Here is a 26,799-nt window from a genome sequence, read left to right as displayed (position 1 = left end):
TGAAGCTTTATAAAACCAAAAGTTCTCTTAAAGGAGCAGCTGAGATCAACCAAAATGGAAACATCTGGCCTCAGACTGCAGCAGCTGGGCTCCTTGTTGTGATGAAAAATAAAAGATCTCAGGTGAATGTGACAGAGGTCGTACCATTTGCTTCATTTTTCTTTTTGCAGTGGAAAAGAAGTCGAACTAGAACCAAGAGCAGAACCAGAAGAACCACAGGAACCAGGCCTGCTATGAGTGCAGTGAGAAAGGAGGTGAGACCCTGAGGAGGTGATGAAGCAGTGTCAACAGAAGAGTTCACAGGAGGAGTGGAGTCTGAGCTCCTGTGCTGAGGAGGACCTGCAGGAGAGATGATGACAACGGTTCAGTCATTTTATCAGCAAGTCATGTCTGTAAACAGGAAGTGATGTCACTGTTCTGACCTCTGACCCTCAGAAAGCTCTGAGGAGACGATCCAAATGCTTCAGTAGCACACGAGTAGAGACCTTCATCAGACTGTTTAACTTGTCTAATGACGAGCTCTGCTGCTGTTCTAGATCCAACAGGACGTCCATTAAAGGAGAAATAAGCAGCAGCTGTGTCACCGCTCCTCTCTCTGCAACGCAGTGTGACATCACTTCCTGTCCTCACAGGAAGTGCAGGAATCTCCAGAATTACACCTTTATCTGACAAAGGAAAAAAACAACCAGAGCAAAGTCATGAGCTCCTCTCAGATGGGTTAGGGCTGCTTCCTGTCTGAACGAGCACCTCACTGACTTCCTGTCACAGCGACGATCTGAGCAGGTCAAACCTCAAAGCATCCACCAGTTTGAACACATGCTGCCAAAATATTGGGACTGCTCTCACTGACAGACATGTAGCCAACATCTGGAAACATCTCCCTGTCTCTACCTGAAACACTGATGGACACTTCATCGCTCTGCTGTCCAGATGAGTTCTCACAGAAGTAACTTCCATCAGAGGAGATGGAGCGATCCAGAACACAGGAGGAACCATGAACCCTCCCAAAGCCTGCAGCTGCTCCACAGTCCTCAGTGAGTCCTCCTCTGGTCCTCTTCACTGTCCATCCATCAGCTGTCTGTCCATCATCAACACAACTCAGAGACACTGAAGAAGATCCTCTGAAGACCTGCTGAAGGTTTGGACTGACAGACAGAGACACTGGAGGACACACACACACACACACACACACACACACACACACACACACACACACACACAGAGTAAATGTATTTGTGTTCTTGTTGGAGTCTCACTAATTGTTTTCATTTCGTCAACTCACCTGCAGAAACAGTCGGTGCAGAAAGCAGCAGCACACACACACCTGCAACATGAGGACAGAGGTCAGTAAAGGTCAGAGGTCATTAGTTGCTAGGGACAAGTTACCCCTGGAAGGGTCATCAGAGGGAATTTGGTATTTGCATGAGCCATTCTTCTTCCAAGCTCAGAAGTGTTGGATGTCATCTTATTGTGTAGTTTTTATTTTTTTATATTAAGCTAGAAAGAAAATAATTTAGCTTTCAAAACTGCAGCAGTTTGTCTCCTCATTAAAAAAAACACTTATGCTGATGAATTTTGCGGTGAACAGTGTCTGTGCTGATCTTGAGAGGACGTTTGGAGTTCCGCATTTTATGTGACTTTTACACACCAATTGCCTCGAGACTCGATGACTGTGTTCTGTGACCGTATATGGTCTTATACGTCCGGGATGAGCTGCTGTGGTTACTAAATGTTTCCACTGTGAAATAATTTCACTTAGAGCCGATTATGGAAAATTTTGAATCTGTCTGTGGAGGTTCTCAGTCATCCAGTTTATTGACATCCAGCAACACACTCAGACAGAAACTGGTTCATCTCAAAGACAAAACTCCAAAACACAAACTTAACAACGTGGTGTTTGCTGTACAGTGCAGCGAGGAATGCCCAGACCTCTACAACGGAGAGACCAAACAGCCACTTCACAAGCGCATGGCACAACATAGAAGAGCTAACTCTACGGTCAAGACTCGGCATCCTTCTGCATCTAAAGGTCAAAGGTCACTCTTCGAAGATGCCAATGTTCACATTTTGGACAGAGAGGACAGATGGTTTGAAAGAGGCAACATTTAGAATAAAATAGAATAAAAAAGATTTTTCCAAACCGACGTGTTATGATCCTGTTACAGTACTAGACTCGCGTTCACTAAGCTCGTTAGAAAGATCCATTCTTTGACTAATGTTTCTAAAAGCAGTCTGCATGGCAGCTGCTGCATTTTATACACCTGTGGTCATGAGATTAAAAACACCAGATTTCACTGATTAATACTACTGAAACCCAGGCCAGCTGCTCTCAGCAATGCGATACACCGCCAACAGAGCTAAGCCTGCCCCGGCTGCAATTAAGCACCAGAATTGGAGAAGGCATAGAGAGGGGATACACTAACATATGAAACTGGAAATGAGCGCCGTGTGTTCTATTTATTTCAACAAAGTAACTTCTGATTACCAACAGTAATTGTAAAGGAATGCAGTTACCCATATTTTGTATTTTAAATACCTAACACCGGTACATGTATTCCGTTACTCCCCAACACTGGGCAGATGATATCATGGATAAATGAGTAGATGAACGTTTGACTCACGGAGGAGCAGAGAGGCAGACGGGGTCTTCATGATGTCTGAATGGCGACTGAATGCTTTAAGTCTGAGCAGCGTAGACGTCTTCAGCTTCACCACTTCCCTGTTAACACTTTCACTGTCTGAGCAAACGCTCCACTGATGAGAAGCACGCCCACACAGTGTCCGGTAAGTTCCAACAACATTTTTACTTAATAAATGAAATCCTCATTTAAATACTGCATTGTGTATTTACTCAGGTTGTATTTGTCTAATATTACATTTGTTTCATGATTGGAAATGATAAAAGTGGCAAATATGTACAAAACCAAGACATTGGTGAGGGGGCAGATTAATTTTCATGGTATAAACTGAAACATGATGCATCTAAAAAGGTAGGACCAGAAGATTTTAGTGCTGCACACAGACGGTTGGCAACCTTCTGACATTTATTTATTTCTACGTACATTAGGAGAAACGTAGCCCTGCCAGGGACTCTAATGTGTTCATAGTAAGAGTGTGTTATTGTATAAAGGAATAAAGCTCGTGTCCAGTAGTTCAACTTCACATGGACAGAAACTGCTCTGGTGCTGAGAGGTTCTGACCCTGATGGAGCGCAGCCTCCTGCCTGAGGGGAGCAACTCAGGAAATTTCTCTTTGAGGGAGGTTGGGGAGGTCAGCTGTAATATGTCCTACCTGTATCAGGGTCCTTGAAGCCCACGTGGAGGAAGAGCAGACTGCAGGTGGTGAAGGTGGAGGATGGATTCACTGATGAAGAAGTAGTTGTATCATTGACCACAGGAAGTTCATTATTTGCTTTTGTGATGAGGGTGCTGATGATAGCGGTCACTCTGATCCTGGAGACGACTGTTCAGAAAGACTTGAGTGTCTGATGGACTCTGTGTCTCTGTAGAGCCTGAAACATACTCGTCCCTCTGGTTCTTCTACTTCTCTGTACAGTTGCATTCATTCCAACACTTTCACCAATCTGCCTCCAGGATTTCTCACATCTGTGAGTCTTTATATTAAAACTCTGATTATTACTCTTCATCTTTGAAGTTCTCTCACTGATCGCTCTGCAGGCCTACTTGCTGTTCCTAGAGTATTTAAAAGTAGAATGGGAGGCAGAGCCTTCAGTTTTCAGGCCCCTCTTCTGTGGAACCAGCTTCCAGTTTGGATTCGGGAGACAGACACTATCTCTACTTTCAAGATTAGGCTTCAAACTTTCCTTTTTGCTAAAGCATATAGTTAGGGCTGGACCAGGTGACCCTGAATCCTCCCTTAGTTATGCTGTAATAGACGTAGGCTGCCGGGGATTCCCATGATGCATTGAGTTTTTCCTTTCCAGTCACCTTTCTCACTCACTATGTGTTAATAGACCTCTCTGCATCGAATCATATCTGTTATTAATCTCTGTCTCTCTTCCACAGCATGTCTTTATCCTGTTTTCCTTCTCTCACCCCAACCGGTCACAGCAGATGGCCGCCCCTCCCTGAGCCTGGTTCTGCCGGAGGTTTCTTCCTGTTAAAAGGGAGTTTTTCCTTCCCACTGTCGCCAAAGTGCTTGCTCATAGGGGGTCATATGATTGTTGGGTTTTTCTCTGTATTTATTATTGTGCGATCTACTGTACAATATAAAGCGCCTTGAGGCGACTTTTGTTGTGATTTGGCGCTATATAAATAAAATTGAATTGAATTGAATTGAATCCATTCGAAAAATGAGTCGACTGTATGGAACAGACCAGTCACCATATTAGAATACTGCAACAACACAATGATGTTCACCTCAAGTTACAGCGCAGAAAAAGAGGTCGTCTCTCAGCAAGCTGTGTGGTTAGCATGTAGCTGTGCTATAGAGAAGAAGCAGAGGTAGAACTCCCATGAACCTTTGCAGACCGAAGGAGAGCCATTGGCTTTTATTATTTAACCTTTATTTCCACAGGTAGTCCTGCTGAGACTCAGTGTCTCATTTCTAAGATAGACCTGGTTCAGCTGAACGCTGGTGCTGTAGGTGGAGTGCAGCTATTTAGCATCTCTCATTGGCTCATGACCACAGGTGGAGGTGGAGACACAGACTGACAGATCGATAGTGTTGCTTTCACACTCTCTCTTTACTTCACTTTAATACAATCATTTTTTAAAAAAAAAAACTCATTATCTGCTCTTTCCAAAGGTTTTCTACATTTTACACCTAAAAACATGGTTTAGATGATTTTTAATCATAAATTCTCATCTTATGTTTCCCTTTCAACATGTAAATTAATCAGAATGTTTTTTGGGGGGTTTTTGTATGTATTTGTATAGCATATATATATATATATATATTTTTTTTTTTTCTCTCTCTCTCTTATTTTCTTTTCTAAATGTACCTGTATATTGTTCACATGTTGAAATAAAAATTACCATACCATACCATACCATATGTTTTCTCACCCACCTCTAGTCGCTTCATATGATACCCCCAGAGCCCACATTTGACCTCTTTTATGGGCCCAGAACCATTTTTTAACCTTTATGAAATACTATTTCTCTGAAGCACCAGTGTCAGAAGTTTAATAGCTTTTCTTTGAAGGTCACAAAGACAGGTGAAACTGTCCAAACTACAAACTAACGAAGAAGCTCCACACACAGATGCAGAGATGATCCTCTCTCATCAGGCCGTGTAATGATGTGTATGCAGGTTGTGGTAGGTGGTTCAGTTCAGCTTAACGTGGGCGTTTCATTAAAGACAAAGACAGTAGCAGATGATCTAAAGAGCAAACAGAGAAGAACAAAGACAGCAATGCAGAGCAGAGCTGATCTTATCACGACTGTCATGAACTGTGTGACAACAGCTCAGCCCACCGAGGCGTGTACCTGCTTTCATAACGTGTGTTTAAATGTGCATGTTAATGATGCTTCAGCCTCAGCAGAAGTGACCGCAGAGACAGAGACTCAGATCTCTGACTGTGTAGTGGAAACATGAACCACAGCTGTGACACCGTCAGACTGTCACGAACACTGACAGTCTGAGAGATTTAGCTCAGAGCGCTGCGGTCTGCTAACATTATCACAGCACACTGAGATAATCAACCACCGTTAGCTCTTCTTATTAAAGTCTGTGAAGAAATAATGTTATCAGGTCTGAACTTCAAACATTTGATTATCATCTAAACTTTAACCCTGCACATGTCTTTGAGGATGAGCTCCTTTATTTTCTTTGATTTAAAGTCACCGTCAAGCAACCTGGAGTGAGCCAGTACACACCTGAGCACCCAGCCCCAAACACCAAGAACCACCAATCTAAGTCACCCAATAATCAAACTGAAGGGGAGGCTGGAAGGTTACATTTCAGACACTTTGAGAATTCGTCACATATCCAGCTCCAACAACAGGTCAAGTGTAGCCGGACGGTGCTCAGAAACAAGTTTAATGCTGGTTTCACCAGCAACACTCACAGGCTAACTGACACACACTAACAGACAGGTTCAAACAGAGAAGTACTACAGGCACAGGACACACAGCAAGAGGGAGATCATGACACTGGACAGAGAGACGAGACAAGATGTACAAGAGAGAATCGATCAAAGAGGAAACACAGCTGAGATGAGACAGGGGGTAGCAAACCTGAACAAGACACACAATACAATTGCCTTTCCGAGTAAAACAAGAAACACAAGAAACCCACAATACGACACAGACTGACCAACTACAGGAAACAAACTCAGCCATACTGAGGCTGTGTCCCAATTCAGGGTCTGCACGCTTGAAGTACGCGCACTACGCGTACTACATACGGTGCGTACTATAAGTACGAGAAGTGCGGAAGTGCGAGGCTTGTGAAATGGGACGGTCTAGCCATCGTCGTGCTGCCCAGGTTGCCTAGCAACCATGATACTAACCGCGAGTAACGTTACATACAGCTTTGATTGACAGAAAAGAAGGAGAACATATTTTGTTCATTTGTTTGTTTGTTTCCACATGAGCTTTGTGTGATTTAATAAGTATCTGAGGCTGAGACCACAGGACTGTAAAACATGATTGTTGGGCTTCATTTCTGTACTGAACAGTCATTTTAAGATTTGCTAGTAAATAACAATTAGTTAATGTATTATATATAAGAGACAAATATTGTTCTGTTAATATGTTGGCATTAGTAAATTTGGCTCAGTGCTTACATATATGTATAAAAAGAAAATGTACGAGCTGTGAAAACTGTTTCTGATAGAATGAAGAGTAGACTGATATATGAAATATTCTGTCATGGTTCTGTGTCGGTTCGACCCAGCTTTTTGGAGTTGTTATGTTTTGGTTTTGAAAGATGGATTCTTCCTGTATACTGGTGGTGGTGATGATTATGATGGATTATTATTTGAGTTCCATGTTTCTGTTTATTTGTGGTTAGGATTTGTGTTCTCATGTTTTGTGTGGGTTTAGTTCCATGTGTCATTTTCTGTCTGTCTCTCAGTGTCAGGTCTGCGTCTTTGTGTAGTGTTCTTGTTTCCTGTTTTATTGTGAAGGTCTGCGTCTCATGTGGGTGTGTTCAGTTTTACCTCTGTCTCGTCTTGTTGATTACTCCCAGCTGTGTTCCCCACCTGTGTGTAATCTCCCTGTGTTTCCCTGAGTGTATTTAAGTCACGTCTTCTGCCTTTGCACTTGCTGGTCCATCTGTGTATCCACCCTGCTTCATCTGTGTGTTTCCCTGCTGTCTACCATTGTCTGCCTCTGCTCGCCCTCTTTCATGTTCGTGTTCTGGTTCCTGCGCTGTAGTTTAGTTGTTTTTCAGTATAGTTTAGTTTGTCTTCGTTTGCCATTTCCCCTTTGCCGTTTATTCAATAAACCACCTTCACACCTTTACAAGTGCCTGCAATTGGATTCTCCTTTATCATCTCCACACGGCTCATCTCATTCGCCGTGACATATTCCCTTACTGAGTGAGAAAATCAGACCATGTCATAACTGCTTTAAGTCATACAGAATAGATATCAGAGCCTTAAACAGGCTGACTTTTGCTAAATGGGTCAAACTGGGCAGAAAGTCTACAAACACATAACATCCTTATAGAATATGATGTAACACTATAGATCAACTTACCTCAGAATGTATAAAGCATATAAACAATTACAGCAATATGATGCAACAAACACAGCAGTGCTACTAATCCAAAATACTCAAAGCTTCATAGAACTGAAACAAACATTTATTTTTAGCTCCATTCTGCTGCTGATACATACTTTAGGGTTCTGAATATTAAACTTGTTGCTGCCTTTCATAGTGTGTAACTTGAAGGTGTCACGGTTCTGGGTCCGTTGGACCCAGTATTTTGAGTTTATTATGTTTTGGTTTACTTTTGCATCATGGATTATTCTGTGTTTCTCTGGTACTTTGTGTTTCAGTTATCTTGGTGTTTTGGATTGTTTTCTCATTCTCTTGTGGTGATGATGATGATTATTATTAGAGTTTCATGTTTCTGTTATCCATGTTTTAGGAATTGTGGTTTCACTTATAGTTCAGTTCCATGTGCCATTTTCTGTCTGTCTCTCTGTGTTGAGTCCGTGTCTCTGAGTAGTGATTCATGTTTCCTGTTTTATTGTGAAAGTCTTTGTCTTATGTTAGTGTGTCTAGCTTCGCTCCCCTGTCTCGTTAGTCCTGATCTCTCCCAGCTGTGTCTCCCTTCTGTTGCCCATTCCCTCATTACTACCCTGTGTATTTAAGCCCTGTGTTTTCCTCAACCCAGTGTCACGTCGTACCATCGGATTATGCCAGTGTGTTTCTGTTCTGTTACCAGTATTCTTGGCTCAGTTTGTTTGTTTCCTCCAGCAATAAAGCTGAGGTTTTGAATTACAATCCTGAGTTTGAGTCCTGCATTTGGATCCTCATCTCCGCCTGCCCACACACTGAGTCCTGACAGAAGGCCCTGAGTACTTTCTCCCACACTGAAAACACTGGGATGATAACATTATTTGAACATTACCTAATAAGACTGATTCAGGACAGACAATTAGTTATGTTAAACTTTCCTAGCAGTCCTTCACAAACAGGGAACAGTCTGTCTATTCTCTCCATCTGTCAGCTGCTGCTGGCTCTTCCTCCTCCTCTTCCTCACACACTGCTGAGTTTGTCCTGGTGGATCATCAGGGGTGCAAAGCCTCACAGATGATGTGCAGCAGTGGGTCCCTCAGTCTGTCCTCACTCTGGACACTTGCAGTTGTCACACATGGAAATCAAATGTGTGATAAGCTGCAGGATTCAAACACAAGTGTAACTTATAAATACATGTTCATACTTTTATTCCACAATCAGAGAGAAAGAAACAGAGAGAGAGTGCAGGACAGACAGACAGGTGACAGTCTCAGGTGTACACACTGCTACAAAACAGCACAAGAGAAGGAGGATTTAGTGTTTGTGTTATTACGAGTGCTAAACAAGAAGAGTTCCCAGATGGTACAGTGGACACATGTGTGACTGCTGTGATTAAAGCATCTTTCTTTCAGCTTAACGAGTGAACCGTCTGCTCGTTCAAACACACGTTAAAGTCCGTTTGGCTCGACACCACCGAACAGAGGCAGCAATATAACATAGCTAACATTAACAGTGCAGTGAATCCTGCTTGTGCCGTCATATTCAGGACTGCAAACCGAGCAGCATCACTGACTTTCAGCTTGTGTTTGTGGATATATGACTGACTTTAATTATCCATAAAATCATCACATTCTCTGTAAGACGCGACTCCGCCTCCTACCATTGTGCAAAAATGAAGCCAAAATATCCCGCTTGTGGAAGCTGCCATCTTGCAAATTTGGAGCCAGAGTCTGCGCAGTAGTGACTTGAGGTTGAGCGACTGTGTAACGCTCCCGCCCACACACCCGCTGGACGTGACCGCAAACACGCCCCCCTACACTTTTTACGTAGCCCGGCTGCTCAAGTTTTTTTGCTGGTTTGCCGCGACTGACGACTCGTTTAATTAAGGTAAATACAACCATGTCACTGTTATAAAAAAAAGACACACAGCTTATCATCTTATAGTTCTAAACTCACTCTGTTGTTAATTCGTTAGCTAGATTAGCCGCTAGCATACCCGCTGTGTTGGAGGCTTGTTGCTAGCTAGTTAGCGATGCTACACACCTGCTACTTTAATAGTCTGTGTTATTATTGAAGGATTCAGCACTTCTTAGGTTTGTTTTTATCCATTTTTAGACAGCGATGAGATCATCTGCACACTCTACAGAGGCCCAGAGTTACTGTTAATATCAAAAATACAATGCTGTCCTTTGAGATTTTAACATAAGACTGTGAGTGTAATGGATCTAAAACTGTTTAAATCTTCAGAGCCCTCTACAGCCTGGTAACATGGAGACTTTAAAAACGGCAGCAGAACATTTCAGTTGTGTAGTCTAATTTGTTCTTTTCATTTAATAATAGAGTCCATATTATATCAACAGCTACATTCACCCTGGAGAGAAACTAGTGAGGGAGACCATCAGGACCAAGCTGGGTTTCCTGGGTCCAGAGGTTTGGAGAAACTTCTTCCCTTTCTTTCATCACAGCTGTCCTGTGCCAGAAGTTCTGTTGACCGACTGAGAGAGGCATCATTTAAGAAACACCAGGAAGACTGAAGCTCATCGCATTGATCAAGCAGGACTCCTGATCTTCACCAGCAGCTCCCTCACAGGGAAATCTTCAGCACTCCTCCGTAGGCCCGCCCCAGGAGATGATAAACCCAAAACCCAGCATTTCATGAACACTGTGATGGAGACCTTTGGCTTGTGTAATGATATAAATACTCAGATACTCCCCAGAGGCTCTGGATTTTCACATGAACATATTATATTTAGTCCTGTAGAAAGTTATATATTTAAAAATATATGATCCTCTCTGGTTACTCTGGTATGAATAACTCTGAATCACTTTATGGTAAATAACACATTATCTGCAAAAAACTGTGAAAGAACTCCAGATGACAAGTTTGTAGTTCAACATACAAGTGACGACCTTTGACCTTCATCAGGTTTTATTTAATTGTGAGAAAATCTCATATGCTCTTCATGCAGCTGAGTACATCAGTGTTTAAAACGGAAGCTGTGCAGGTCTGAGATCAGCAGCTTTGTGAAACACCAAACTGAGGTCCTGTTAATGCTGATATATAGTGACACAGTTACAGGGGTGATTAATCCTTTTGTTTTTTTGTCTTTAACTTTATCAATAAAACAGCTGCAGCTTTCACTACAGCACATGTGGTACTTTAACCTTTGTACTGTTTTCATCAGTTCATTTTGCACTTAACATGTGAGCATGTTGGATGATCTGTCTGCTGTCACTGGGTGGTGCTGAGGTCTGAATCTGAGGGCAGCTCCTGTAATCACAAAGAGAACAGAACCATCAAACTCAAATATAAATTTTATCCTTCAAAATTGAAATAAAGCTGATTCTTCTGTCCTCACACACTCAGGATCTGAAGTTCTTCTTACATTTTTTTCAGTATTACAGTACACTACAGTACTTTAATCCATAGTTCCTGATTAATGAAGAGTTACTGAAGTAGAAGCTTTTAAAAAAGATGTTACTGTCTTTACAGATGTGGCAAGAGACTGAAAACATGCTGTTGTTTGCACATATTTAATATTCAGCTCTGCACAGGAGCTGAAGCAGAGTGCAGCCTGTTGCTTTTAAAGTATAATACTTGTAATAAAAGTACTGTAACAGTAATTAGTGAGTGAGCAGCCTGGGGCGTTTCTCTTGATTTCTTTAGGCTACGTCCACACGTACCTGGGTATTTTTGAAAACGCAGATTTTTCTATGCGTTCGCACCTTTCGTCCACACGTAAACGGCGTTTTCAGTCACTGAAAACGGAGATTTCTAAAAACGCCTGCCAGGGTGGATATTTTCGAAAACTCCGTTTTTGCATTTACGTGTGGACGAGAAAAACGGAGAAAACGCAGCGTCAAAGGTGTGCACCTTTTTAGACGTCACACTGTGCGCCACGTTATTGTTTCAGTGAAATGAATTTCTACAATACTGTTACTGTTAATTGTACTCTCTGCAGTGTTTAAATGCTTACATATACACACACTGTTACTGTCCCTCCACATATACGACTCGGTTCTGCTTCTATGCGCCATCTTTGTTTACTATTTCCTACCGAGGCTTCTAGACTTCTGATTGGCCAACATTTCTACACGGTTAGGAATATATCGCCACCTGTTGTTTTGGCATGTTCCTAGCAGCGTTTTCCTTCATTTCTGCGTTTACGTGTGGACAGGATTATTTTTTTAAACGAAAACGGAAAATCTCCGTTTCCAAAAATACCCGTGTACGTGTGGACGTAGCCTTAGTCAGGGTAAATTCATTCACCTGCACAGATTAGCTAAACGAACCCTGACCGCCGAGTGCTCATCTCAGCTAGCTAGGTCTCAGGACCGAGCTAAGGACGGTAGTTACGGATTAGCTTACCGAAAAAGTGCAGCGGGGTCTCGGGTCCTTCTGTCAGGTAGTCCAGTTTACTGAAGAACACCTCAGGCTGTCAGGTTAAAACAGTCGGTCGTGTTTTCGTAACGCTGGCCCTCCTCTCAGAGCCTACGCTCTATCTGCTATTCCCGAACACAGATACGCAAGTTTCTCCGTGACTGCAGCTGCCAGTCAAAGCTGCTATGATGAGATTTCACCCCAATTTAACATCACCACGGTAGGAATTAGAATCAAACTTATGGGAAAGGAGACCCCTTGGACATCAATCAGCGTGATGAGAACTATTGAAAACAAAAGAAAGAATCTTTGGAAAAAAATTATCTGAGGAGAAAAAATTTATTTTAGTCTGACCCCAGTCCCATCCGCTAACATGGAGGAGGTGGGGTTTATGATCTATACTGCAGCCAGACACCAGGGGGCGATAGAGAGGGTTTGGCTTCATTTTGGGGAGCTGTCGCATCGTCCATGTGTTCTACAGTCAATGGACGCAGGATGTGCCGCTAATGCTAACTAAAAGCAAAGGATCCAGAATTTGTTGCGCTGGCTGCTGGTCTCTGTGGGTTTTTGCAGCAGCTCTACCTGTACTAGATGCACCTGCTCCTTGTCGTTTCTATCTCGGACTTTATTTCCTCTACAAGAGTTTCTGTTTTTTGGGTTGTTTTTTTTGCTAGTTCTTCAAATGTTCAATAAAAACATGTATGCTAAATCATAACGGAGAAAGCTTTGTAATGAAGACTGTCATTTCCAAAACACGCCCCCCCCTCCCCCACCCCGCGGTCCGCAGCGCTGCTGAAAAGGCTGTGGAAGTCCCTGTATTAAGCACGTAGACCTGTGACACAAAAATCACCAAACTCGGACGACCACAGACTGTTTTCCTTCGTGGTGATGAAGGAAAACGCTGGGTTGGCATGTAAAAGGGCATTTATTCCCTTCAACGACCTGCAGTTCAAAAAAGCGCCCCTCCGACAGCCAAAGTAAGTAAGTAAGTAAGTAAACTTTATTTATTAGCACTTTTCGCAGATAGACAATCACAAAGCGCTGTACATAAATATTAAAATAAACAATAAAATCGATAGACAATGTACACAATATAAAAGATCAAATGTAAATAATGTAAAAAATATAAAATATGAAGAGATCAACAAAAGGCTTGTTTAAACAGAAAAGTTTTTAACTGTTTTTTAAAACAATCCACAGAGTCAAGCAAACGTAACTGTAGTGGTAAACTGTTCCACAGCCTTGGTGCAACAGACTGAAAGGCTCTGTCCCCTTTTGTCTTCAGTCATGTACGGGGAACAACTAAGAGACTCTGAGTCTGTGAGCGGAGATGACTAGCAGCAGTGTATTTTATAAGAAGCTTGGATAAATAATCTGGGGCCTGGCCATTTAGTGCTCTATATGTTAAAACAAGAATTTTAAAGCGAATTCTAAACTCTATTGGGAGCCAATGTAAAGAATATAAGATGGGAGTGATGTGAACACGTTTGGTAGAACGAGTTAATAGTCTGGCTGCTGTTCTCTGATTGGATTGTTACATTTGTGATTGACATGACATTGACCAATCAGATGAAAGGAAGAAAAACCGGGTCAAAATTTGTACTTGTAACTTGCAGAGTTTCACACGTATTTTTTTTGGCTAAGTCCACATATAAATCTTTTTTACACATACACAAATTCTTTTTTACACATACACAAATTCTTTTTACACACACAAAAATTCTTTTACATATACAAGTACAAAATATTTATGACCAGATTTTGAGCCCATAGAGAGTGCCTTTTTGTTGTTGTTGTTGTTGTTGTGCTAAGCTAATAGGCAGAATGCTACAGGTATAGCTCTAAAGAATGTAGCATCATAGGCAGTGTAGTCTGTGCTGTAGGGAGAATGGACTGCCATACCCGTTATGTGTCTGTGAGCGAGGGAGGGAGAGAAAGGAAAAGTACGAGCTGTAACCGAGCAGAAACGGGAGCTGGAAGCATGTAAATATAATAATAACCACTGCAGCCAAGAAGAGTGCCTGACGAGCCCAGTTGTAAGTAAGCTATTAAGACTCGACTGTACACTGTGTTCGTGTTTTCCTCCGAAACAATAAGTTCCGTTGGAGCAGCCTTTCAACGCCTCTCTCTGTCTCTCGCAACCAAAGTTGACCCAGACAACAAAGTAAAGCTATTTTTTGGCTACGACACATGTGTCAAAGTCAGATTTGGCCCGCGAATGAATTATTATGGCCCCTGGGATGATATTTGATTAGTATTAGAATCGGCCCGCAGGTCACAGCCGCCTGCTGGGGTTTTGCACGCACCAATACTCCATTCCCCACAATGCAACGGAAGCCCGCGAACTCACTGCAGCGCCGCAAGCGGGGCTCGGCTTCATTATTCATCAGCATTCAGGGCAGATGTCAACTTTCAGCAACCCCCTTCCCCAATAATGGCTAAACGGAAGGTGTATGGTGAGCACAGGGAATTTCAAGCCAGGTGGGAGGCAGAGTACATGTTCACGGAGGTAAAAGGCAAACCTGTTTGTCTTCTGTGTGGAGAAAGTGTGGCTGTAATGAAAGAATATAATCTAAGAAGGCACTATGAAACCTCTAAGAAACACAAAGACAAAGACAAGAATATGGACACGGAACAAAGGCTACAGAAGGTGGAAGAATTAAAACGAGGTCTTAAGTCCCGGCAGGCTCTGTTCACAAAAGCAAAATCACAAAGCAAGGCTGCTGTCAAGGCGAGTTTTCTTGTGGCAGAAGAAGTTGCAAAATCAGCCCGACCATTTAGAGAGGGAGAGTTTATCAAAAACTGTATGCTTAAAGTTTGTGACGCAGTGTGCCCAGACAAAAGGCAGCTATTTTCAAACGTGAGCCTGAGCAGAAACACCATTGCTGAACGTGTAGACCAGCTGTCCACCAATCTAAAAGAACAGCTTGTGGAAAAGGGAAAAGATTTCATTGCATATTCCCTTGCTGTGGATGAGAGCACTGACACAACTGACATTGCCCAGTTGTCAATTTTCATTCGTGGAGTGGACTCCAGCCTGACCGTAACAGAAGAGTTTTTGGCGTTACGTCCGATGCATGGCACGACTACAGGACAAGATCTGTATGAAGAGGTATCCAGATGTGTAAATGAGATGGGACTGCCTTGGGAAAAACTCGTGGGATTGACAACAGACGGAGCACCCGCGATGTGTGGACACAGGAGTGGATTGGTGGCAAGGATACGTGAGAGGATGCGGGGCGAAAATGTCACAGACGAGCTGACAGCTTATCACTGCATAATACACCAGGAGTCGTTATGTGGCAAAGCCTTGAAAATGGAACATGTAATGACCATCATAACGCGTGCAGTTAACTTCATCAGAGCCAAAGGTTTAAATCACCGCCAGTTCAAGGCATTTCTGGGCGAGTTAGATACAGAGTATGGTGACTTGCCCTATCACACAGATGTGCGATGGCTAAGCCAGGGAAAGGTGCTGCAAAGATGTTTCGAGCTTCGTGAGGAGATCTGTCTGTTCATGGAAAGCAAAGGGAAAGACACAACAGAACTTCGAGATGAAACATTTATGTGTGAAATGGTGTTTCTGTGGAACATCACAAGCCATCTGAATGTGATGAACCTGCAACTGCAGGGACGGGGGCGTGTCATCTCTGATATGTACAGTACGGTGAAGGCGTTTAAAACCAAGCTGAGTCTGTGGGAGACGCAGATGCAGAAAGAAAACTTGAGCCACTTCCCCAGCTGCCAGACCATGAAAGAGAAGCTCTCTACCGCTGTGTTCCCAAGTGCACGGTTTGCCGATAAACTCAACATACTTGCCGCCGAGTTCCGATGCTGATTTGCTGACTTTGAAGCTCAAAAAAAACAGGTTTGAACTACTTGCCAATCCTTTTGGAGTTGATGTGGAAAGCGCACCACCAAACCTCCAAATGGAGTTGATTGAGCTCCAGTGCAATGACACACTGAGGGAAAAATATGAGAGAGTGGGTGCCGCTGAGTTTGCACATTTCATCCCCGACGCAATGCCTCAGCTGCGCATCCAAGCTGCTCAGACGCTCTCCATGTTTGGCAGCACATACCTGTGTGAACAATTGTTCTCTTTGATGAAGCTAAACAAAACATCACACCGGAGCCGTCTTACTGATAAACACCTTGACTCAATTCTGAGGATTTCCTCAGCTCAGAGCCTGACCCCGAACATTGATGAACTCGTACAAAAGATGAGACACCACCAAGTATCAGGCTCAGGCTCAGACAAGTGAGCATCGCAGAACATTTATGTATTTTTAGTTTTTAACTCAGTTAAATTTTTTACATTTGTTTCTACAAGATGTGATTTTTCTTTGGAGGAAGTATTGTTTTGTCTGTGTGCCATAGATTTTTGTATTTTATCTTATTGTATTTTATTTATTTATATTTATTTTTCAGTTAATAGACTCAGGGAAAATTGCAGATAAGAGCCATGAGAAAGAATACAACTGATTTGATCTTTTTTTTCAATTTTCTCTTTTTACTATTGGAAAGCAGTAATTGGTAGGATCATAGAGCAGCAAAATATTGCAGTTTCAGTTTATAATGCATGCAATTTCATTTATGCATTTATCTTGATATTAAGGAGCATATTTTGTTTATGAATGACATTTACTTTTTTGCTGTTTGCCTGTTGAAAATGTTTTCTTTCGAAATAACTGAGAGCCATCAGAAAATATTGCTTTATTCATTTAATGTACAGGACATGTGATTTTTCTTTGAAGGAAGTTTGTTTTTGTCTGTGAGCCTGTTGAAAAATGTTTTCACTTGAAATTACTGACAGAGCCATAGAAAATATTGGATTATTCATTTAATTGTTAAATAATATACAGTAAACTGTGTTAGGTCTTGGTTCAATAGGTTATGTGCAATCATTTTAATATGTTTTAATAAACATTGAACCAGTCCGAACCTCAGCTTGTAGCAAATTTGTTTTTTGGCCCTCTGATGTATTTGACTTTGACATCCCTGCTCTAAAGAAACAGCGTTGTTGTTGTTGTTCGGCTTTTCATTTCGCCATTTGTTGATTCACTTGAAGAGCAAGTAACGTAATATGGGTCAAGTGATCAGTTTGACATCAATCTTTCGTGATTCGTCGTGATATTTACGTTATTTGTACAGTACAAATGATTTGCTTTGGTACCTGGCCCAACTTCAGTTCTCTGTCTGCCTCGCTGCGTTTCTCCAACAGCGCACCAGCAGGCATCAGCTGCCCCGCCCCCTCGCTCAGTAGTGTCTGAGCTCGGATCATACCAATATTAGGGGGGATTTACGCACAGTCATAAATTCCCACAGTGTGCACTATGTGCTTCGAATATTGTGTGTAGTTTTTTTTTTTTATACAATTGTCAGCCAGGCATCTAACTTTGAAAAAATTACACTCCAAAACCGGGCTTCTGAATAAACAACTCGGGCTTAAGCCCAGTAAGCCCCCCCCCCCGCCACTGGTACACAAAAAGGTTGTAGTTTGTGTGTGCTCACACACACAAACTACAACCTTTTTGGCTCCTACCTTAAAGCACACTGTGCGCTGTTGATCCAACGTGCGGCACAATAATATTCAATATTCAATATTTAGTATTTACTGTTAACTACAACTCAATATGTCATATGACCCAGGATCGTGACAGGCGGCCATCTGCCATGACTGTTTGGGGTGAAAGGAGGAAGACAGGACAAAAAAGACACTGTGGAAGAGAGCCAGAGATTAATAATAGGTAATGATTAAATGCAGAGACGTGTAAAAAAAAAAAAAAAAACACAGAGTAAAGAAGACAAATCCAATGCATCATGGGAATCTCCCAGCAGCCCAGAGACTCAAAGCTACAAACTTTGTTCCACCTAGATTAAGAACAAACAGGTTAGCCTAGATGTGATTTTAACTTTTGAATGTGAGGCACACATGAGAACCCCATGTTACTGCTAACAATACGCCTGTCACTGTTACATAGAAGAGAAAGTGCTGTTGAAGGAAAAGGTCAGCTGACCAACTTTAGCACTGAAAGTATTGTCAATGACTAATCTCAGTCTCTCAAACTCAAGACAATTTAGAATCTGTGGCTAAAGCTGAGGCAGGGGGAGTATTTGGATCAATTTAATGTCATTATTTTGTAGCTTCCAAACAGGTTTTCCATTTCAGAACTGTTTGGAACTAGCTAATTTCTCACACACACACACACACACGCACACGCACACGCACACACACACACGTATACACGCATGATTTAAGTGTATAGGGGTAATGAGGTAATAGTGATGCCAGTTTCACTATGAGGTAACCTGAGTGAAATGCTGAAATGCTGTTATTTAGGGTTCTCGTCAGAGTTTCTGTGAAGTCATGTGACAATAGCGTCATAGTATCTTACTCTGATGGAGTATAAAACTGGCTGTTACAATCTGATTTTTCTTTACTCTTCCTGCCTGCTGAGCATCATAGAGCTTCCTGATACAACACCGGTAGGATCATGTCAAATATTTGGATCTGGAGATCAAGATTCAACTAGAACTGAAATCAACATATATTGTACACTCTGCCATAGGCATTCAACCTATTGTGTTCCTGTTTCTCTTTATTCTTCTGAGTTATTATTATTTTTCTATTGCTCAGTTCTTTGCTGCTTAACTTCTCCCACAGTTGACAGAACTTAGGCTTGTTCACCTTTTTTCAGCTGATTGTTTTGCTTGTTCAATATTTCTGCAAATTTATTGCAATTCTGCAAAGTGTTTTTCTTCTGCACGCTGGTTTATCTCACAGAGTCGAGCAGGTGTCTAGAAAGCAGTCGGCGCATGGGCTTCCTACCTGTGTCCCGTCAGTTATTCAACAGATAGTTCCTCTTCTTCAGCTGTCTTCGAAAAATGCTTTCCGCTACACTGCATTCACCTGGCATTTTTGCAAGAAATGCAACTTTTTTGGTTATTCTAGTTGTTCTGTTATTTGGCCTTTAACTACTCCTAGAGCTTTTGTGCTATTTTCACCATTCAAATTTTAAAGTAGCCATTTCTGCTCTTACCGGCTATATTTCTTGGTGTTCATTACTTTAATACTTTTTTAAATTAATTTTTTAGCTTTTTATGCTATTTTTTTGTCTCGTTGAAATGAATGGAGAACACATCGGAAGTGTGGTTGCTGGTTTAGCTCGCTGGCATGAGCCCTACTCAACACTGCATTTTGCATGTGAAAAAAGATTTTGATTATGTTTTAGCAGGACTGAGTGATAAATGTTTGATGATGGTGATGTTAAAACTATTTCTCTGTTTAATCTCTGGATTTAAAAGTCTATTCAATTTTTTAAGACCCTTCAATTAATTTTTTTAATCTATAGGCCACTGTACTGACACCTCATTGTGCGGATCTCAGTCATCACCATGGCAACGTAAGTAAGTTTGTACAGGTAGACAAACAAAAATGGTAGCTTCATGTTTTAACGTGATAACACAAGCAGGGTAAGTCAGCCCTACAAATTGCTTTTTTTTTCTTTCTGGTGATACTTTAACAGTAAAGACACAGACACCACCATAACATTAAAAAAGTCAGTAAAATTATCATATTGTCAACATAGATCATTTATAACCAACCAGATTTTATTTCATTTTCTGTACTTCCAAATACAGTGAAAGTAAAAAAAAACCCAACCCCCCCCCCCCACCCGTTTTTTCAGACTATAGAACAAACCAAACACTGTATGATTTACAAGAATTACTCATAATATTTGTGGTTATATTTACATCTTTCAAAAAGTTCGAAGCTGTCCCTAAACCCTTTAAAATACTTTTTATTTGTCCTCCATTGTATTTGTTTTTCTGTCGAGTGGAAGGTTTCATGTCATTTGTTTTATCCATGAGAGACATTTTATCTGTGACTTATTACAAAACATATCTGTTATTTAAAAGACTGAAGTTGGTTAAGTCTGCACATTTTATTATATTTAAGACTAAAATATCACCTTAAAAATCCAAAAATGTTGAGCAACCTGCTGTGGTGACCAAGGTTGAACGAAGAACCAGGTAAAAGTAGCGTCCAATATTTGTCATATTATTATCTATACACTACATAATACAGTGGCTTGCAAAAGTATTTGGCCCCCTTGAACTTTTCCACATTTTGTCACATTACAGCCACAAACATGAATCAATTTTATTGGAATTCCAGGTGAAAGACCAATACAAAGTGGTGTACACGTGAGAAGTGGAACGAAAATCATACATGATTCCAAAGACTTTTTACAAATAAATAACTGCAAAGTGGGGTGTGCGTAATTATTCAGCCCCCTGAGTCAATACTTTGTAGAACCACCTTTTGCTGCAATTACAGCTGCCAGTCTTTTAGGGTATGTCTCTACCAGCTTTGCACATCTACAGACTGAAATCCTTGCCCATTCTTCTTTGCAAAACAGCTCCAGCTCAGTCAGATTAGATGGACAGCGTTTGTGAACAGCAGTTTTCAGATCTTGCCACAGATTCTCGATTGGATTTAGACACCAGACAGGTCAGGGATAAAGTTATTGAGAAATTTAAAGCAGGCTTAGGCTACAAAAAGATTTCCCAAGCCTTGAACATCCCACGGAGCACTGTTCAAGCCATCATTCAGAAATGGAAGGAGTATGGCACAACTGTAAACCTACCAAGACAAGGCCGTCCACCTAAACTCACAGGCCGAACAAGGAGAGCGCTGATCAGAAATGCAGCCAAGAGGCCCATGGTGACTCTGTACGAGCTGCAGAGATCTACAGCTCAGGTGGGGGAATCTGTCCACAGGACAACTATTAGTCATGCACTGCACAAAGTTGGCCTTTATGGAAGAGCGCAAGAAGAAAGCCATTGTTAACAGAAAACCATAAGAAGTCCTGTTTGCAGTTTGCCACAAGCCATGTGGGGGACACAGCAAACATGTGGAAGAAGGTGCTCTGGTCAGATGAGACCAAAATGGAACTTTTTGGCCAAAATGCAAAACGCTATGTGTGGCGGAAAACTAACACTGCACATCACTCTGAACACACCATCCCCACTGTCAAATATGGTGGTGGCAGCATCATGCTCTGGGGGTGCTTCTCTTCAGCAGGGACGGGGAAGCTGGTCAGAGTTGATGGGAAGATGGATGGAGCCAAATACAGGGCAATCTTGGAAGAAAACCTCTTGGAGTCTGCAAAAGACTTGAGACTGGGGCGGAGGTTCACCTTCCAGCAGGACAACGACCCTAAACATAAAGCCAGGGCAACAATGGAATGGTTTAAAACAAAACATATCCATGTGTTAGAATGGCCCAGTCAAAGTCCAGATCTAAATCCAATCGAGAATCTGTGGCAAGATCTGAAAACTGCTGTTCACAAACGCTGTCCATCTAATCTGACTGAGCTGGAGCTGTTTTGCAAAGAAGAATGGGCAAGGATTTCAGTCTCTAGATGTGCAAAGCTGGTAGAGACATACCCTAAAAGACTGGCAGCTGTAATTGCAGCAAAAGGTGGTTCTACAAAGTATTGACTCAGGGGGCTGAATAATTACGCACACCCCACTTTGCAGTTATTTATTTGTAAAAAATGTTTGGAATCATGTATGATTTTCGCTCCACTTCTCACGTGTACACCACTTTGTATTGGTCTTTCACCTGGAATTCCAATAAAATTGATTCATGTTTGTGGCTGTAATGTGACAAAATGTGGAAAAGTTCAAGGGGGCCGAATACTTTTGCAAGCCACTGTATATTATACTGTTTTGGATCAGTAATTTTTTTAATGTTTAAATTATTTTGAAATTTATCTTTTGTAAGATTGTGAATTTAGTTGCTGAAAAGAAAAGAAATTAGGTAAAGTGCTTTACAACATAATATTTCAAAATAATTAAAATACAGTTTAAAAAATGTGTAAAAGGAAAAAATAAATAAATGCAGTCCTCCCCATGTTTATCTTACGCTTATTTCCAAAATGTCCACAGAGCTTACAAAGGCATTAACCAAACTGTTAATCAATCAGTTGTGACTGATTAACAATCAGTCACAACTGATTGATCACAGTCACATTAACACATTAACAGTTACATTTATATAGTGCCAAATTACAACATCGGTACCCTCAAGGTGCTTTATACAAAGAAAACCCCAACAATCAGATGACAGAAAAATTAATTACACTTACAAATTTCTACTTTTTTCTTGCCAGGATCAGTAACATCTCATCAAAATATAAGAAAATCATCACCAAAAGTGTTCTGATTCGTGCAGGATCTCCTGCCGTTTTCCAGCTGAAGCCAAAGAAACAGGAGTTTGGAACTCTGACAAGAATGACTGTTGGTGAAAAAAATCCAAATAAGCCAAATAAAACCATCTTACTTGTGGGTGAAACAGGAACAGGAAAATCTACTCTGATTAACGCTATGGTTAACTACGTCATGGGAGTGGGAGGATGAAGTCTGGTTTCAGATTGTAGAGGAGGAGGAGAAAAGTCAGACAGAAAGTCAGACATCAGATGTGATCGTGTACGAAATCTTTGGCTGTGAAACCAAGTACTCTCTGACAATCATTGATACTCCTGGATATAAAGACACTAAAGGGTGTGAACTTGATGACATCACCAATGACAGATTATTAGACTTATTTAGTTCTAATGATGGAGTTCATGAAATTAGTGCAGTGTGTCTGGTGATGAAGGCGAGTGTGAATCGAGTGGGTGACGATGTGAGATACATCTTTGATCGATTGATGTCTCTGTTTGGAAAAAACCTGGAAAAAAACATTGTAGTTCTCATCACACACTCAGCTGGAAGAAAACCTCAAAATGTTTTTGAAGCTCTTGAAGCTGTAAAAATTAAATGTGCCAGAAATGAGAGGAATGAGCCAGTTTACTTCTTGTTTGATAACTGTCAGCATGAAGAGCGAACAAAGGAAGAAGAAGAAGAACTGGAACATGCTGCAAAAATATCAGAGGGTGGAATGACAGGGTTCACACACTTTCTGGAAATAACTGCAGATAATAAAATGATGGACAGTGTGGATGTTATGAAAGAACGAATCACACTGAAAGCCTGCCTCCAAAACCTGCTTGAAAGAATCGACCACATTGAAGGAAAACAGAAAGAAATTAAAAAGTTACAAGAAGCTCTGGACAAATATAAGAAAGACATGGAGAAAAATGAGAAATTCACTGTAGAAATTAATGAGGAATACATGGCAACAGAAGATATTGCGAGAAAGGGATTGGTTTAATGGAGCATTATGCTGCACAGAGTGTAAGGAGAACTGTCATTTTAGATGTACACTGGCCCCAATACCCCAACAGTGTGGGGTCATAAAAAAAAGTTTCTGCACTGTTTGTACCAATAAGTGTCATGTATCAAAACACGTGAAAGTAAAGTGGAGATATGTGAAAAAGAATAGAACAGTTACAAAAACAATAGAACAAAAGAAACTGCAGTACGAGATGAATAAAACAGAATGTTAGAACAAATTGAGCCTTAAGGAACATGTTGAAAAGGAAATGAAGGATCTGGCAACAGAGAAGTCACAATGGCTGGAAGAGTCCTACCACCATGTTGTGAAACTGGAGCAGATCGCTCTGAAAGCTGATTCCGCATCCACTATTCACCTCTTGGACAAGCTGATTGGGAAGGTGAAGAAGAACGGGGACACCAAGACGACCCAGAAACTGGAGGAGATGAGAAGCAGAGTGGATGAAGAAACCAGAGCCGGGCTACAGTAGAGGGCTGGAAAAGTAAACTAAAGTACATCACTCTGACCTGTCAGCTGTTGACCGTTAAACATTGAATACTTATTTTATTACTATACTCAGGTTTGATGTTCATTTATTACTATTTGTCTTAAAAAAAAATAAGTATTTGAATCAGTGAGTACAGAAGATGTTGAGACACTGAACTCAGACACAGTGTAGAAATATTCAATCCAACTTTGACTCTTCAGTGTTTGTGAAGAGTCCAGTTCTGAAATCTGATCTTCTTTCATCTGATTGATACCTTGAATTCTTCATGTGTGCTCATGCTCTGAATAACTGCTTGAAATATTTCTGGTGACTGAGGCCGAGTGGAAATATTTGGATCCTGTCATGGTCGACTTGATTTGTTGAAATTCTCTATATTTTGTTCTTCCACATGAAATCATCTCCTGCTTGATGCACTTTTCTGTCAATCCTCAATAAAATCTCTGCTTCATTCATTCAGTCTGTTTCACTGGATCATTAACTGATTTTTTTCTGTTTCTCTTTGTTCTTCAAGGACTTTCAATTTATTGTGAGCAGTAGCTCACGAACACACACAGAAAACACACAAAAATATGGATTGAAATATGGAGGTTTACAAATTTGTACAATAATTTGTGGGCATCTTCTGATGAGTCAGACATGTGTACCCTAATCTACACACAGTTAAAACTATTTCACAAATTTACTTTCAAAAAGCTTTCTGTTTTAAAAGCCTAAAAATAGTTGACACATTTTCCATTCACTTACAGATTGTTAAGTATGCTGAATGAAACATATGATGCGCACAGATTACACGTGTGCATGTAGGGTTTTGAGACCAGAACAAGTTTTTGTCGATTTCTTTAATTTTCAAATCAAATAAACATTTTAACCCAACATATTAAGCATACATATATACCATTTACCATAATGGTTGTGAATTTACTGTCAATGGTGTGTGTGTATGTGTTTGTCATGTTTAGTGCTGTGGACCCAAACGTAGGACTCACGGACACAGAGGGTGAACTCAAAGAGGCAGCTTGTATTGCGCTGAAGCAGAAAACAAAACTCAAAACAAAATGAAACCATGAAAACTAAATCTAAACTGGAAGGCAAGGAACTAAAGGACTAGTGTTGAAATTGTATTGTGATTGTCATTTATGCTTAGGAATATTTAACCATATATGCTTAGAGGTGTATAATCGATTGTGTAGTGATAGGATGTGTGATCTTCAGTAGGCTGTAAAAGGCTTTGTGTGCATTCCAGAGCATTCTGGTATTCACCCCCACATTCCAGGAGCATGGGAGAGGTCGTATCTTGTCTTATTGTTTTATGGTATAGGAGGACACCTACTCTGTATCTGGTTAAGCATAAGTGCCTTTTGTTTAGATGGACGGCTTTGGTGAGTCTTCATGGGGTCACATCTTGACCCCCCCCCCCACACACACACACACAGACAAGGTATTCTTTGTTCACATGTATACGTATGTAAGATGTTATATGTTAATGAACCTATGCATATTCATGTAACCACAATAAAAGGAGTGCTATAGGGCTTTGGAGTTGACGTCACGCCGCGGAGCGCGGCGCCATTTTCGGGGTCTACGAATCAAAAGAGACACAGTGTTGGAACGACAACGACAAGAATCATGCTTAAAAGCAGCTCCAAAGAAAACGGACGGTATAGAGACCGATTGCGTCCAGAGGCGAAGCAGCGGTACTTGCAGAAAATTGCGTGCATTGGAAATGTGGACCCGTATGAAACACGGCCGTGGAGTAGAAACCCTGAAGAGCAACCGCTATAGCCTGACATATTTTCGTACTTTATCTGTGGAGTCAGCGCGTACAAGTTGTCATTCAAACAAAGGTAAGTCAGCTCAAGTACTGCGAGTGAAATGCGTTTGATTTCCCTGCAAACATTCAGATTAGTGCAGCATAAATTCATTCACGAGGGGGAAATTACAGTGAGAACATGTGGAGGCTGTTAGAGGGATAACATAGTGAGTTCAGTGCACTGATGTGACATTGTCCTGAAGGACTTAGTTATTCTTTATGGTTAAAGAAATTGCACTGATTTATTCATATTTATTATAAATAATTCTAATTATAGATCTTGCTTCAATATTTGTATCTTGTGTCACTAAAAATACATTTTATTTTAATTTTATACATTGATTGATGACCTGCAGAATCTCCTTATCATATTAAGTGATTCATAATTGTCACTTTATGCTTTCTCCATCTCTAAAGCGATTACATCCTTGCATTACATACTTTAGGTTCATTTTCTGCAGGCAGGTTTCTGACAGAGGACAGGCAGATTTAGAATATAACATGCAGCGTTCTATAGATGGACACATAAAGAAATGAAAAATTACATGTATGTGCTAACTTTCTAAACACTTTGTTACATTTATGATAAAGTAGATAAAACACATTTATGTCGGCCTTGGCTCATAGTTCTTGTCTTTAATTGAACTTTGTGTGTGTTTCAGGTCCTGCACTCTCAAAGACTGAATGAACAGCATTGCAGCCATGGGTCACTGTGAGCATCACAGGGAAGGTTGAAGCCGCCCACTGCACCTGTATGGCCGGAGTCGTGGAGACCTGCACCCACGTCGCTGCTCTTCTGTTTAATCTAGAAGCAACAGTGTTGATCCGTGGCACAAGGACTGTTACAGATGAACCTCCATACTGGGTTTTGCTGGGTAATGTGACCAACATACAGCCAGAGGTTGGCCATAAGATAGACTTCTCCTCTTCAGCTGCCCAAAAAAAAGGCTCTTGATCAAAACATAAACAGACCATCCGTAGTGAAAGGTAAAAGGAGCCGTCCTCAAAAAAGAAAAATCCCACCTGCTACTGTGGAGGAGTTGTCACTGCTATAATGCCATAATGTTTTGTCTAGGGGTCTAGATTTATGCCTGTAGTGCACTGCCATGTAAATAATTTGCATTTACTGAATATGTACTGACTGAGTACCACTGTTCAAAAATTGAATAAAGAAACAAACTAAGTTTTGCCTCTTTTTTATTATTAAAACCACTTTAT

At 41.1% G+C, this 26,799-nt stretch overlaps 2 pseudogenes; both read left to right on the top strand.

Moving 5' to 3' along the window:
- Positions 1 to 14,470: 14,470 nt before the first annotated feature.
- On the top strand, positions 14,471 to 16,298 carry LOC134622640 (general transcription factor II-I repeat domain-containing protein 2-like; annotated as a pseudogene).
- Positions 16,299 to 22,338: 6,040 nt separating this feature from the next.
- Positions 22,339 to 23,260, top strand: LOC134622639 (uncharacterized; annotated as a pseudogene).
- The last annotated feature ends 3,539 nt before the right edge of the window (positions 23,261 to 26,799 follow it).

This window comes from Pelmatolapia mariae, unplaced genomic scaffold (assembly GCF_036321145.2).
Source record: "Pelmatolapia mariae isolate MD_Pm_ZW unplaced genomic scaffold, Pm_UMD_F_2 NODE_ptg000105l+_length_80395_cov_1, whole genome shotgun sequence".
NCBI classification, from domain to species: domain Eukaryota; kingdom Metazoa; phylum Chordata; class Actinopteri; order Cichliformes; family Cichlidae; genus Pelmatolapia; species Pelmatolapia mariae.
This window is presented reverse-complemented; position numbering and strand designations above follow the sequence as displayed.